Source organism: Coloeus monedula (genome assembly GCF_965178545.1).
Source record: "Coloeus monedula genome assembly, chromosome: 1".
In the NCBI taxonomy this organism is placed as follows: domain Eukaryota; kingdom Metazoa; phylum Chordata; class Aves; order Passeriformes; family Corvidae; genus Coloeus; species Coloeus monedula.
Window position 1 is genome coordinate 67,079,062 of NC_138781.1, and position 14,696 is coordinate 67,093,757.

At 40.2% G+C, this 14,696-nt stretch overlaps 1 protein-coding gene across 2 annotated transcripts in view; it reads right to left on the reverse strand.

Annotated features, from left to right (window-relative positions):
- RNF144B (ring finger protein 144B) overlaps window positions 1-14,419 on the reverse strand; it is a 70,911-nt gene extending 56,492 nt beyond the window's left edge. Inside the window, exon 1 of one of the 2 annotated variants that reach the window (XM_082290010.1) lies at window positions 14,351-14,419. The gene's annotated coding sequence lies outside the window, so the exon portion shown is untranslated. Of the gene's footprint in view, window positions 1-12,537; window positions 12,621-14,350 lie in introns of those variants that run through there. The other variant, XM_082290011.1, reaches the window with a different exon arrangement.
- Window positions 14,420-14,696: the final 277 nt, after the last annotated feature.

A 14,696-nucleotide genomic window follows, 5' to 3' on the forward strand; every position in this document is an offset into this window, starting at 1 on the left:
ACATAACTAATGCTGAAAACTAAACAGGAAGGGGTTTTGCACAGGGAGTATACATATATCAACTGAAGCTGCAAGTGTGACGCCCCTGATGTCATGGACTATTAATACTTGTCTTCAGTGGGTACTATTTTAAAGAGGGATTACACCATCAAAAGTCATTTGTGGTACCTTCATAAACCAAATGTTTTAAAAAAGAATCTCTATTCAATATATGTGTTTATATAATCACACAATGCTAGAAATAATATGTCAGTGCAAAAAAATACAGAGCTATGTAATATTTTGCATGCAGGCAAGATTTAGTCAGTATAGCTACAAGAAAATCAGGATCACATCTTTTCCTGTTTAAATAACCCTATTGTTCTACAATTCTGACTTGGTATGCAAGTCACTCACTGACAAACCAGGCTTGAAATCTTCATTAATCCCTTTAGCTAAAACATAAAACTTTATTACAAGGAGTTTTCTATTGGAGTGAAATAAATCAAGTTAAACTATTTCAAAAGAATAGTAGGTGCAATCTAAAGAGCTTTTTATTTTACAGTAAAAAAGGGAGTGGGATGGCACACTGTCTACTGAACATTTATAATGATTATGATCTCAAAATGTGTGGATTTGTCTCAGATACAAAGAAAAGTGGTAGGTGACTTACGCTCATCCTGCTCCTATGAACAAAGCAAAATGCAATATTCATTAAACTTCACTGGCATAGTGGACCAAACAAAATCATATGGCTTCCATAAGTTCTGTATTTCTGTGTTTCTTTTCTATCCATATTTTTTCCTATGTTTATACTTGGAACTATCTTTTGGTATTTGATCCATACAGAACCATGCTAGAGGAAAAAAAAATAGAGCCTGAGCAGAAAACTATGAGAAGTCAGCCTGCTACCCCAGTGGGTAGGTTTCAGGTGCTTAGAAATCTCAGTTTAAAGATCAAGGGCAATGGCTTTGACAGTGTATTACTGGAATTCCAGTGCAACTCCTCTTCTTGGGGCCACGAGGCATCGAGACAAAGTGTATTTGCTCCCACAGCAAAACCTGCTGGTGGCAGAGCTCTACTGGCAATGCCACCAGGAGCGAGCATTTTGCTACTGGCAACCAAACAGTTCTGCAGCAGCTCTACAGAAATTTTTGCATAGGCTAACTCCTTCCTGCTCACTAAGTGTGGGAAGAACCAGCCTGCAAAAAGAAAACAAGCTAAGTTGCCATGAGCCTGCCATAAATAAGACACTGATGAGCTGCCACTGAACAGCAGACATCCAGCCCAGGGGCAGCCAGAGCAGCGCCCTCAGCCCAGGGCACATCCTCAGCCACCTCCTTGCACTCGAAATGCAGGGAAGAGGCAGGCTACTGTCACACTCCCCCTTGACCTTCTCCTGTGACATGAGACATGCCAGCCATCGTTTCACAAGGCACTTGTGTCCCTCCCCAGCTGCACAGTGATCATCAATGATGTGACAGCACTGCTTCTGCAGCCAGGGACACAGGATACCTCTCGGGCTCAGAGGCAAGCAGGTCCAGTTCCCCAGCTGGACAGCACATGTAGCTCCCCCCAGACCAGCACCACCTCATGAACTGATGACAAAAAATAAAATGAAACCGAACAGCTTGCTTTGCTCTCGTGTTCATGTGTTACACATACAGAAGTGGAGTTGCTCAGCTCTTATGGGCAGCAGGTAACAGGCGAGACCTTCTAGCTGCAAAAAGAGGAATTTATAAAGCAGCATTGGAGGAACCATACTAAATACACATGAAAGAGAAGACACTGAAGTTGTCCTCCTGCCTTCTCTTAAAGTCAGCACACATTTTCAACCAGAGTATATAAAGATTGCATGGGGATAACTTAAGGCTCAGGTAAATTAATTTATTTTCTATTAATTATGCTCATAGCTAATTTCAGAGGATGGCAGAGACTTTCAATTATGCATGGATATTTTTCTTCCTTTTGATTGTGTGCCCAAAATGACACATTGTGTTGACTTTTAACAAAGTGTTTTGGTCATGTACCTGGAATTGCAGTGATTTCAGACATCAGAATCACCATCAGTTTAAAAATTGAGAGGGGAAAACCATCCTGGCAGCCACGACAGAAAGCTTCCTCTGTAACAGAGGAGGTCACCAACCTGTCCTTGTCATAAGATAAAAATGTGCAGAATGTTTTCATGTCTCTGATTCCACTGTGTTTTCTGTCCTGCCTCAAGCTCTTAACTGCTTTTTTTGGAAATATTAAGAGACAGCTTCCAACCCAAGCCAGTCTCCTAGGTGATGGCTTTGCCTTAGCCTGAACTCCATCTATAGATTTAAAAGACAGCTAGAATTTGGAGGGGAAGCTGGCAGAGGTCACCTAATAATACATTTCAGCCCAGACCTTGTTGTTTTAACTAACTTTTGAAGTCAAGGATGGGCAGATCAGAGATGAGAGAGAGCTGAGACAATTTTATGGCTATAAAAGCCAACAATAGGATTTTCACAGACATCTGGCAGGAAGGACCAAGGTGTGCAGCTAATGTATACCTTTGATTCATAACTCTTCTTTAGTATTTAAGCATGACACACTTAGCCCTTGATTAATTCAGGGTGAGAAACAGTTTCCAAGTTGAGAGGGGTTACTTCAATGGACTGGCAATGCAGGGAAATAATGGAACTGAAACATACCCCTAGAGGAAAACCAAGAACTTGTCCCCCTCTCCCAGCATCCCTCTCCTTACTCAACTTCCAGGAAGGGTCTCCATGCCATTCCCCTCCCCTTTTACAGTCTCCTTTCCCTACCAGAATTTACATCTCACCCATTTATGGTAAGAGCGGATATGAAAGGTTTGCCCAGATCCACTTTTCTCTCTATGGAATTTAATCATGTGGTCACATAACACAACCAATCCTAAGTTTCTAAGGATTTCAGTCTCTCAGCAGGGCTATTTGAGTGAGCCTATCTTCTCCCTGCTGCTTTAGGCTGGCCACCTTTGTAATGGCAGCATCCAACAAGGACACAATACCACTTCCCAGATGAGAAGCAGCAACGTGTTAAAACACGTGCAACTGTTTGCTGGCAGCATTCTTATCACGTCACAGCTGTAGTAACAAAATCCAAGATTGCTTCACATTCCGGTCTTTTGTTAGGATAGTGATAAAACTTTTTTTCCCTCCTCTGCTCAAAGCAGAGCAGACGGCAATTACAACAATCTCCTTGGAAGGACATCTTTAACACGCACCACCTAGCAAGAAATTGTTAAATTCAACAATCCCAAAATTAGTATAGTGGGAACTCAAAGCCAGGCACATTGCTTGCTTGCTGCACGTGACATAAGGATTTATTCAGTTGCACTGAAATAATTTGGGAGGGCTTTACTTAATGTTGTTTATTTTTGTATCTGCTACAATCAACTGCCAGGTAACTTCATTAAAAATATGTGCTTTTTTACCTAGAAATTTGTTTAAGTCTCTAATAAAATTAGGGATACCCATCTGGGCAGAGAGAACATCTAGGAAAAGAAACCTGAGCTTTACAAGTCTCAACAGGGGCAGAGGGTAAGAGGCATACCAAAACCTTTGCTTTTCCAAACACTGCTAAAATCCAAGCAAATAGTGTTTTCCGCTTCAGTACTATCTGCGGTCATTGAAGAAATGACAAGTGAACTCATCTTTTTGTTAAGCTTGACTTCATCTGTGAAAAGCCCCTGGTTCCACTTAACTGCTCTATACTCATCAGGAAGAAATTTAAACAGATCAAGTACTTCCTCCAAGTTTATATTTTATACATATACACTTATTTCCTGGGATATGACAAAACACAGTCGGGGCAAAATGCATCAATAAATCTGTTTCCACAGAAAATTACTTTGCATTACACAATATAAACAAAGCTTGAAATGTGAACTCTGAATTTTTAGTTTCCATGAGTTCTGTCTTTCAAGGTGAAGAAACTCTGCTCAGTGAACTTTGACTGTGAGTAAACAACTAAATTTTTCCTTTTATTATCCTTAGGATAACTCTCTACATGATTGCAATTTACATATGTTGGGAAAAACAATATCCCAAATCATAGGGAATAGAAATGCTGTATTGTGGAAGAAGAGAAGGAGGCTTTAGACAAAAGGAGAAACAACTGGCCTACTTCCAAAGAAGTCCTGAACACCTCTCTCACTTACGATGTGATCAAAGCTAGGTCAGATCCCACCTGCAGAAGGCAGATGGGAAGAAACTTCCAGAATCTTGAAATCTGCCAAGGAGATATGAGACAACATGAAGTTTAAGGAATGTTTGGTGGATGAGAGGCTGGACATGACCCAGAAAAGCCAATTGTATGCTTAACAGGAACCATGGCCAGCAGGGTGAGGGAGGGGATTCTTCCCGTCTCTGCTCTCATGAGACCCCACCTGCAGTGATGCATCCAGCTCTCCGGTCCCACACACAAGAAGGCCAGGGACCTGCTGGAGTGAGTTTGAAGGAGGACCACAAAGATGATCTGAGGGCTGGAGCACACCTCCTATGAAGACAGGCTGAGAGAATTCGGGTTGTTCAGCCTGCAGAAGAGAAGGGTCCAGGGAGACGTTATGGAACCTTCCAGGGGCCTACACAAGAGCTGGAGAGAAACTTTTTACAAAGGCATGTAGTGACAAGTCAAGGGGGAATGGCTTTAAACTGAGAGCTGATTTAAATTCGATATTAGGAACTGAGGGTGGTAAAACCCTGGAACACATTGCCTAGCAACGTGGTGCATGCCTCATTCCTGCAAACATTCTAGGTCAGGTTGGATGTGGCTCTGGGAGATCTCATCCAGCTGAAGATGCCCCTGCTCACTGCAGGGGAGTTGTACTAGATGGGTCCCTTTAACCCAAAATGTTCCATGACTCTAACAGGGGCCAAAGGCAGGAAAACCATTTGACTCTCCTGAATATGAAATTAACAGCATGAAGAGACTGAGCATAACACTCTCTGGTCTTTCTGGTTTTGGTTCATGAATAGAGTACATTTGCTATAATGAAAAAAAAACAGGTAAAAGGATAGAAGAATCATAAGCACTTACAGAATATTTCTAACACTGCATGAAAAAACACTAAGACCTTTTAGCTTTGTGTATCTTCATGGCTTTTTGAACAACATAAACAAGATGACAAACAGCACCTCCCAGTAGCCTTGCAGAGAGCAAAACAGTGTCAGAATCCAGACATGTAGCATCCCCAGGACCCCTGCTGGTGATCACAAACATCTCACCAGTCTCTGGGTGTCCCAGGGAGCAAGCTGCCACAGGCTTCAGCTGGGAAAGCAGCACAAAGCACCTCTCTGGGCTGATAAAACTGGAACAAATAGGCTGCTTCCTACTGAGCAAACTTCAGGGTAATTATACAGCACAACTTGGTAAAAACCAAGAAGCTCCACCTGAGACCCTCTTGAAATATGGTGATCATCAGACTATGCCACAGAAACAGGGTTCACAATAATGGCTTCTTGCCTTTGGGTTAAAAAAAATACCAGATCGTGATGTGAGATGTAGCACTGAAACTTTGTATGTGGAAACAGAATTTGGACAGCAGGAGAATTTAGTAGCTTATTTCAACTATGGATTCATTCCTGATAAGGCTTAAGGATTTGAAGAATTTCTGGCAGTTCTGTTTAATTGTTTATTTAGGAATAATTACTTCTCTTCCCCCAAGCAAAATGACAGGAAACATGAATCAAGACTGTTCAAAAACTAAAATAACAACTTCCTTTGTCCTTACTGATAACATTTTTGGTTTTGTGACTTGAGTGGGTATTTGTGTGTGTGTTTACCGTGAGAAATCTTTTGCCAGTGAATCATTATTTTGATGCAATATTTTACATAAAGCCTACAGTTGATCTTTTGGGTAATTTCTTTTGCTGTCAGTAGGATTAGGAAGGAGAGGAGAGAACAGAAAAACACGTAGAAAGAATAAATAAAATTAATGTTTTACAGGAAATCAGATGTTCTCCTGATGTTCTGCTGCAGTTAATTTCCACTAAACACAGCAATATATGACGGGAATGGAGATAGTGACAGTGACGAAAAAATTCCAATAATGTGCTTTCATTCTTTGATTGTCCTTCCAGCAAACAGAGAAGTTGCTTCAGCCTCCTTCAAATGGCAACAAGTGCACAATAAATTTTTTATCTTTTAGTAATAACCCAAATGTGCAACACTCCACATACCAAGATGTTTTCAGTTTCAATACTATTATGGGCCATGAGGCCCATCCATCACTCTGCCTAGACCACAAAAAGTCTGTTATTGGCACTGTGTGAAGGTTTAAGATCCTCTCACATAAAAGCATCCATAAGCTGACAGTCAAGACCTTTGCTGTCTCTATACCATCCACTGCCAAACAATTTTATTTTTTCTATTGTAAAAAGATTACAAAAAGCTTGTGAATTTAAAATAATGCACACTTGTACAAGTGTTTCCAGCATGTTGCTGAAAAACAGTCAGTGAATAAATTATTTTCCTCATTCAAAAGGCATTGTAAACCATGGTTTTTCTCAGGAATGAAGGTTTATTAATTTGGCAGATTTTATGCTCCAAGCTTGTATGGGAAGAAATGGTTGAGCAGCAAAACTGATGAAGCCTGGTTTCTAAGGGTTTGTGTGCCCTAACACTACTAGAACAATAACCCTATTTCCCTGGTATCATTTCCAAAGTGCCCCTGGAGCAGGGGCAGTGCAGTTTATGACTTGTGCTGACCCACATGCACACTGATCAGTAAGCCTTCTATGTGATGCTGGGTTTTTGACGGGATGTACCAGAAAAGGTACAACAGGGGAGCCCTGCCTGCCTTTTTACATTGATGGCTCAGAAAGTTGTCAAGTGTACCAGCAGAAGAATAGTGTAATCCACATGAGCTCTATTTCCCTAAGAAATTCAGTTAAGCAGGAGACTTAAATCAGCTCAAACCTTTAAGGATTAGACTGATCATTTCACAAAATCATAGCTAAAGTCAGGGCACTTTACTGGGTACTCTTCAGACGTGTGACTACGTACAACCTTTCTGTTTCATTATACACAGTAGGAAGTAAAGAGGAAACTTTCATTTGACATTTTGGTTTTGACCATTTGGAAGCCAACTTCAGAAGTTGTGCAATAGGCTTTCCAGCTCTTTAACAAAAAACACCTGCAGCACAGATAAAAGGTTTAGATTTTTTTTCTTTTTTGTAGGCTTTGCCACCAGCACCCTCTGATCTTGGAAAAGCACAGTAATTTTATCATCTGTAACACCACAAAAAAACCCCACAACCTTACTTACTTGTATACAAAGTATAAAACACATGCCCCAGCTGTCCTGTATGCTTTGTTACAGACTGTAAAGTGTCTTGCATTCAAGGACAAAGCAGTGAAATACAAATTTCCAACAGGGAAATCTGGAGTGAATTAAAAGTTGTAAAGTTAAGTCCCTATAAAAAGAAGTTTTCTAGTGAACATCACTGATCTGATGAAGTATATTTGTTTGGAAGATAATAGAAATGACCATTCAAACAATACAAATTATCTATATGTGTTTTTATCAATCCTGCCTTAACTAAGGTAGAAGAGATAAATGCCATATACATTCAACCTGCTTAAATACTAGATGCTAATACAAAATAAATACAAAATGCCTGCAGAGGTGCCACGGGATCACAAGGGGCCACTGATACCTCTCATTTCTGAATCTCTTCCTGAGTTCTTCCTTCCACCTTCCCACCATCTTCCCTTTCACTCATGCCCTTTCTGTCTTGTTATCTCAGCCACACAAAATCTTTGGCAGTCAGTAACTAAAACTTCCTGCACTACCTGTCTGAAACCTGTCTAACTCTATTCTAAAAGTCTAAAATCTTTTCACCTTTTCTTTAGAATAGTTGCTTCCATCAGTAAGCAAAATCCCAAATATCCCACTGTGAATATGGCATTAGCCCAAGATTTTTTGTATCTGTAGAAATATATAACATGCTCCAGTGTGCTTGATCTTGTTTTTGTCTTAAAGGCCTTCTTGTGAAATGTGTTGAATGGTTTTTCTTCTAGTATTTACATCTGAGTTCCTCTTTTACTGCAAATGTAACATGCATGACCATGATATTTTAATGTTTGTCATTAATGTGTGCATAGGATTATCAGAAGGCAACTTCTTCAGGTAACACCTATTTGACAACTCCTAACTGTTAACATTTCTACTTTTAAAAGAAATGATAAGAGGCTGTACTTTGTGAGACTATGAAGTAGCCTGGTATCAATACTTTTTATGTTGTAGGGTTTCCATACCCAACTTCAGACTGTGATCCCCCAGCCAGGCATCACCCAAACACACAAGAAGCTGCACTGTCAGAAAGAGTTCACAGTCTGAGTTGCAGTCAGAGGGAACCAGAGGAAGAGTTGTGAAATAACATGAAAAGTAAGGCAGGAAGAGTGTGAGTGTGACAGGAAGAAGATACAAGATACCTTTGTACACAATGGAATTAGTCAGAACATTTCGCATTTCTTCTTCAGCCTCTTTCCTCCTCATCAAGAAAATAAATAAGTGCAATTCTTGACCAGTACTAACTAGTCATCACCGTTGGCTGGCCACTGGTACAAGTCATAGAGGAAGTAAAGAAGCTGAAAGAAGAGATGTTTCCCTTATGAATAATAAGGCAAGGTGCTTTTTTTAATAGATGAACATAAAAGTTCATAACGACACAAGCAAGGATGACATAGATGGCAGAAGACAAGGGAGTAGCAGTGAGTTGTGGAGGACCAGAAAAGTAGAGAGGAGAAGCAGCAATCCTCCCTGCTGAAAGGCTGTGGGAGAGAGGGCTCTCAGCATGAGCTACAGGCCAGCATAGGGACTGAACCAACAGCTGAACAGCCACAGCCAGCACCACAGGATGTTTGATGGTAACACCTAATGCCTGAAAAACACTCACTACAAAACCACATATTTCCTTTCACTGTTTCCAGAATCAGTCATTTCATCACTTTAAAAAAACCCAACAAAATCCCCAAAACAACAAACATTTTCAAGTAGATCTTAGGCATTGGCCAGAACATTTTTCCAGACTCAAGAGCCACATGAAACACTCCTGCACCAGTTGATCTCAAACATTTTAACACAAAGCTGACAGTCCCTGCATGGCATGAACTGAATAATTACTGGGAGATTTCCCCCCTTTTCAGCTTTTCCTTGTTCATCCACCAACCCTTTCCCCACCTGCCCCCTCCCCCTCAAAAATCCTCTCTGTTTCAGACAGGTCTGTCAAGAACCTGTTTTAGTAATCAGTCGGGTGCTCCAGTTACTTCATCATGACACAGATATTGCCAACACCTCTAATGCGGAGGTGTTTCTGGCAGAGTTTGTGTTTTGCCATGTAGCCTTCCTCCACAATGGGAGTCACCTCAATAACAGAAGACATTTTGCTGACAGTCACAACTGAGAGGAACTTTCCCTGGCATTTGTAATTGGAGCTTCAGTAACTGATTGTCCTGAAAAATGATACAAGGAAACTATTCTAGGAGGGATTAGCTCTTAGTTAGGAGATAGAAACAAAGCAGTGTTTAAATGCCATGAAATCAAGGACCACTCCAAAGACCACTCTGGAAGAACAGTTCTGTGTGGACCAGCTTCCTGAAAAACAGATGTAGAAGGATGTAGAGACCAGGCTCTAGAAAGCTTCTGTTTGTCCATCTGTCACTGGGGCTGGCAGAAGCCAGGCAGACAGGTTAGTGATCCCCTGACTCAGCCTCCTTGCAAAGTCACACAAAGCTTCGCCTTTCCTCAGATACAAAGTCCCAAGCTCTGCTAACAAAATCAGCAAGGGATCAACTATCCCAGTCCTTAGCTAGACACGTTTCTCCTTTTCAAAGTCTGTTTAAGCCATTGAATCATCACGAATGATGTCTTTATCAAGCCTGCCTCCAGTCAGGTGGCAAATGCAATACTATTCAATACTGCCTGGCAGAGTAATTGAAACCCAGTGTGTGCAGAACAGTGCTCTGCTGCCCTGAAGCTCAGATCAACTCTTGAGCATTGCTTTGCCATGATTTAAGACACTGGGAATGATTTTTGCCTTTGAGAAATATCATGGGCTCCAGAGCTCCTCCTCCATTTCCACCTCCACTTCCAAGTGAGAACAATTAATCTTTTTTGCCAGCCAGACCCAACTGAACAAGCTCTCCTCTTTTTTATATATATATATTTTTTTTTCAGTCCATTCCCCCCATATTGACATGCACTACAAGAAAACAGTATTGGCCCATTTGTGCTCCCTGCAGCTATTCAGCCTTTTCTGGGCTGTGTTGCATTTATAGACTTCCTCTTGGGACAACTGCTCCATTTTGGGTAAAACTACAGTAAAACAAGAAACAGCTGATAGAGGGGTCTGGCCTGAAAGTCAAAAGGTTCACACAGCATGTTACCAACATCTGGAGTGTTGGACAACCTTTAGTTAAGTACTGTGATCATACAATTGCATAATTTGTCTTAATATCATGCACAAAACAAACCTGATGGTATCTAATGAGCTTTTCAATTTCTGCAAAAGGCAAAATCACCAATCCATACTAGCACTGTGTGGGAATTTCCAATAAGGTTTCCAAGAGGGAAAAAAAAAGCCCTCTGCTGGGATAAAAGCCCTCTGCTTTTATACCCCATCTCTTTCAAACAGCTGCTGAGCAAAGTGCTAAATGAACATGCTACAGGGTCACCTGAAAACCAGCCCTGACCAGTTATTCAGTGGTCCTTCAGAACAAAATAAATATTGAACACTTCAAAATGCAGGTCATATTTATTCTTTACCCTAGTTTAAAAGGGGAATAGTCAATAACGTAGACTACTCAGTCAAAGCTACTGCAGTAAAAAAACACAGAAAACATTAATGAGAGAATGCAAATTAAGAGCTGTTGTGATAACTGGATAGTGTCTGGCATTAGCAGACTGAAGAAAAACACACTACTGTGTAAAAGGTGAATAATGTCTGAAAAGAAGTGCAATTAGGACCAGCTATCACAGGGTTTAACACACTATCTCTTCAGACTACACCAAACAGGTTCATGAGGATCTTTGCTAACTGAAATCAGATAGATGCTGCTGGAGGAGGAAGTTACTGGTGTTCCCTACGGCTCACTTGCAGGATAAATGCCTTTGAGATCCAGAGCACCAAACAGGGCACCAAACTACACTTTCCTTTTCTTTTGTTTGTTTTGCCACACTGTAGCTACTTAGTAGCTTGCTCACTAAGCTTTATTCACTCCTCTTTCTGCCTTCCTTTTATTTTGCTCTGTATTACAAGGTGCGGGATAATGTTGTTAAACAATCGCATTTGTGAAGGTCAGAAAAAAGTACCCTTTTGAAATAATTCAGTGGGAATCAGCAGAGGAGTTGCACACAAGGACCAAAGACGATTCCATCCCCTCTGAAACTGTGGCTTGTCATAGGGGCATACCAGGCTTGAATTCCCCTTTTGATACAGCTACATGCCAGTCTCGATTTTAAAGATCCATTGCAGTAGAACTACTGCCTCTGCATTCTTTTAAACTATTGTGAAGAAATACGAATGCAGAAAGATCTATTTTCATATCAATATTCTAAAGGCATATAGAAGGGAATCTAGCTTTGTCCTCATGATTTATACTGTCAATAGAAAGCTTTAACTAAGTTACAGTATTATTATTCAGTTGGATTTGGTTTTTTGTATAGCAAACATATGTGAGCTATAAATCTCAAGAAACAAAAAAATCTATTTAGCTGTAGGCGCTTTTATATCACCAGCAGTCTTAGGTATGTTTTCAACATTTTGTCTGTTCAATGCTAATGGCAATGGATTAGGCAGATTAGATATGCCTACCAGTGCAGCTCCCCGATAAATTACAGACTTTCTATCCACAGCAGGCCCTCAATAATTCCATTTACTGTAGAAATGAAAATGTGTCTTTGGAACAAAAGAAAGCACTCAGCCGTAGAGCCATTCACAGGAAGTTTTGCTGGTATACAGCTATATGTCAAAGCATGCCTACTGTTCTGTAAGTCACCCTGGGAACAGCAGGACGAATGAAGCCTGGTTTCCTACAGAATTATGTCCTACATTTAGCACCCACAGTGTAAGGCAGTCCCTGAGCCCTCCAGTGCAACACAGCAGTGTTCCCTATGCTCCCTCACTGCAATCTTACACAATACCTGAACTTCTCCATCCCACACACTGCTCTGCCCAAGTGTCCTCCAATAGCATTTCTCCACTGCCTCCTCTCCACGCCCTTCCCCATCCTAGAGTCACCATCCTCATCCTTCTTTCTCCTCAGCTCCTGCCAGCCTAGTGCTACACCTGCACTGATGGGTGACCAGCAGCAGCTGAACATAATGAATGAGACCTGAACTCTGTCTCCTCCAGCCTGGCAGGAACCACTACAAGCTGGGCAGTGAGTCCAACACCATTAGAGGGAAGATGGACAGACAAAGGAATGCATAGGGTGGTTACACACACAGTGTTTTCTTTGAAAGCTAAAAATCTAATCTCTTCCAAAGGTTGCTGAGATGTTTCTCGGTGCTCCTTTTCAGGAAACACATCAGCATGAAAGACTTACCAGAAAATTCACCCTTCAAAAATGTGCTGAGATAATTATTTTCATTGCACAACTTCTGCTTCTGGGAGTTCATTTGTACAGCTAACTCAAAAGAGAGAAAATATTCAGTAAGTGTGTTATTAAGTTTTATGCATTTTACTGAAGCCTATAAGAAGTTATCTAAAAAGATTAGTGCTGCTGCCTCAGACTGAGGTTCTCAGCCTTATCTTCCACCTACAGAAAGGCCTTGGCATGACAGAAGAGGATGCACTATGCGATTCCTCAAAAAAGATGGACTTGTGGCAAGCTTTTCAGTTTACTCTAGCTGCGAGATATCAGAGCTATATCAGCAAGAGATTTAACAAGGTTTTGGCTGCTGTGTTATAAGAGAGATCTCAATAGCAGTCAGTTTTTGTGTTTGTATTTTCAAACTGTGTCATGGAGCCTAAAGCAAAATTTGCTCTGTGGAGGAAAAAGTATGAACTCTTGGCAAAACCAACATGGATAGTTGGGGCAAGCCCACAGGACCCAGCCTGTCTTTGTGAATCTTTTGACAGGCTGTCCCATGAAAACTAAATAAAAAGCAGGAGTGGAAAAATAGGGACACAGTCATGGATACACTAAGTATGTCTGTATGCTTTCCATTGGAATGAGGGTTATTTTTTACCACCACCCACATAAAATTTCCCACTTCCTGCTGAACTTCTCAGCTGAAAACTGGGAGACATCAATTTTAGATAACGAGTAGAGAAAAATATATCTACATACCTATCACAGGAAAGTATTTAACTGTGATTATAGACACCAACACCCACGTTCTGAGATTATGAATAAGCTGCATTTATATGAAAAGCTATTACCATTAATTATATTGCTTATATGGTTTACTAAATATCTGTAGATTCTATAAACTTCGTCGGAACCACGGACCTCCTCAACATTCCCACCCCTACTGGTATACAAAGTAATGAGAATTGGTTTTGGCCTATTACCACCATTTTCTATTGGCAGAAGTCAGGGCCTAACATTAACATTTCACTTTCTTCACTCCCTTTTCTTTCATTCCCTCTCTACAATCCAAGAAGACATTACCTTTTCCTCTACAAACAGCTATGCCTTTGAAGGATGATATTAATATAACTTGTTATAAACTAAAAGAGGCATTGAGGCAAATAATACTATACATGAAAGAGGATTCCCCGCGTATGTTAAAATTCCCAACTGAATTTTTTCATCACAGAGACAGAGCTCTAAATGTGCTTTTAATTCTTGATTTTTTTTTTTTTATGATTAAGCTTGGCATAATTACTTATTTACAAAATGTCAGAATTATACATTTCATTAATTTTTCAAAATGTTTTTACCAGCAATATTGTCAAATGTTCTCTACAAGTTTTTGCTTCAGAATTTATGTAATACAGAAGAAAATTATTCTCCTTCAAAGAGTCCTGTCTTCAGATAAGTAAGCATTTTAGAATTACTTGATTCTTTTAAACATAATCCTTTATCTTCTAATGATGTGAAATACATTAATCTTTCCTGACTCTATTTGTCACAATTTAGTTTCCTCCTGACATGCTACAATTCTTGGCAATTATTTGAATCTTGCCCTAAAACCCAGAACTGAAAAAGCTAAAAATATTTAAATACATTATTTCAAGTATAAATTTTAGATACATATAAATTCACATTGGCAAAAACTTAGTAGAACTAAGAAATGAGCTTGAGCTTCCCAGAATCACAGTATTTTGTGTTCTATTTTTATTCAAACAAAGCCCAGTCAAATAGAACTAACCATGACACAGAAGACTGAAATAATTTTTAAATGCATTACCTTCTTTTCACTGAGCATTCAGTCTGTTCAGCTTAGTGCCAACACAGGCTCTCCTTAAACCCTAGTCTGCACTCATGGGATAAACTGCTGATTATATCAAAGGAACCTTCTCATTGCCAAAGCATTTGATACCTGGCTGGCATTTTCCCTAGGCAAGTGTGTTTTTCAAGGTCTATGAACTTTATTGTAGCTTATGCTATTTTGGTCCTATGATAGTTAGAAGCAGCAGCTGAGACAGATCCAAGCCTGTCATTTTCTAATCTAAGTCACCACACACATCATGCTTCATCAGTGATGAAAAATAGAAATACAGCAGCCAGACGTGTCTTTGGCCAGAGAGTGTCCA